This window comes from Myotis brandtii, unplaced genomic scaffold (assembly GCF_000412655.1).
Source record: "Myotis brandtii unplaced genomic scaffold, ASM41265v1 scaffold189, whole genome shotgun sequence".
Lineage (NCBI taxonomy): Eukaryota > Metazoa > Chordata > Mammalia > Chiroptera > Vespertilionidae > Myotis > Myotis brandtii.
The window spans coordinates 4,946-6,565 of record NW_005357037.1 but is presented as its reverse complement, the minus strand read 5'-3'; positions in this window follow the sequence as shown (position 1 = coordinate 6,565).

The following is a 1,620-nucleotide window of genomic DNA, read 5'->3' as shown; positions in this document are numbered from 1 at the left end:
TGCAGCCCTTCCGGGTCCGCAAGCTGTGCACCCACTGCCTGCGGACTCTCCCGCCCTGGGCCTGGCTCTGAGTTTCCCCAAACTGAGGGCTCAGGAGGAGAGAAGGCTCTTGGGGGTCAGGTGCCCGATCCCTCCCGGGCACTGCAGGGATCATTTCCTTTGTTCCTGGCGACTCTACACATGTGGTTTGGCCTTTGGATTCCGTGGTGACAATTTTGAAGGGACTTTGCAATGTCACGTTGGTGCTGCCCATCCATCAGGAAACAGTCTCAACTCCCAGTGAAGTTTTCATAGCAGAGGTTTTAGTGCTTTATTCCCCAGTTGTTAACATGAAGCTCAAAATGGAACTGCCGATGGACCCAGCAGATCCCACTTCTCAGAATATATCCTCAGAACTCGAAACACCAATCAGAAAGATTGTTCATAGCTAAGTCCTGGAAACAGCCCCAGTGCCCATCTGTAAATGGTTGGGTAAACAGCTGTGGTACATTTACACCAGGGAATACTATGCAGCTTTGAAAAAAAGAAGGACCCCTTACCCTTTGAGACAGCATGGAGGCACCTGGAGCATATTATGCTAAGTGAAATAAGCCAGTCAGAGAAAGACAAATATTCCATGATTTCACTTATATGTGGCATCTAATGAACAATGTAACTTGATCAAAAAAATAAGTCCAGAGGCATGCTGCATGGAACAACTGGACAGATCTCAAGGAAGGGGGCGGCATATATGCATAGGTCAAAGCCATAGATACTAGTGAGCAGAAGGCCTGCAATGGGGTGTGTGTTGGGTGGAGGGGAGTGCATATAGGTAGAGATGAAGGTCATCTGTAATAGTGTAAATTATAATACAAAAAGTACAGTATTATCTTGAAGGGGAAGGCTATACATATAATAATAAAAGGGTAATATGCTAATTAGACTGGTCATCCTTCTGGACGTCCTTTCAGACGAAGCCAGGGCTTTGAGGGAATCCCGGGTCCCATCTGCCAGAGGGAAGGTGGTACTGGCAGATTGGGGAAGGAAGGCCTATTTTTGCATGAATTTCATGCACCGGGCCTCTAATCAATATATATAAAAGCCTAAGGGACCAAACTAACAAATGACCGGTTGACTGGTCAACTGGTTACTATGACACACACTGACCACCAGGGGCAGATGCTAAAGACAGGAGCTGCTCCTACAGCGCGAGTTCCATTCTGTTTACATACGTGAGCCAGAAGCCAGGATTACTGCTGGCGAGCAAAGCTGTGCTGGTGCGAACCTCTCCTGTCTCCGTGGTAGCACTACCGAGTGGCAGCAGGCGCTTGGGGCTGGCATGATGAGCAGGAGTGGTGCGGCGCCAAGCCGGGGCTTGGACTCCTCCTCAGTCACTGCCACTTCATGCACTACTACATTTCTTCGGGGATGTCAGACTGCCGGATTCGGTCCCATCCCGCAGCCTGGCCTGTGAGAGGGTGCATCCCCAGCAGGGTTGCACGAGGGCTCCCTCTTCTCCACATCCAGCACTTGCATTTTTCTGATGATTAGTGACTTTGTGAATAATAGTGGAGTGAAGGCAGACTCTGCAATAAATGGTGCTGGGAAAATTGGACAGGTAAATGCAAAACAGAAGCAAAG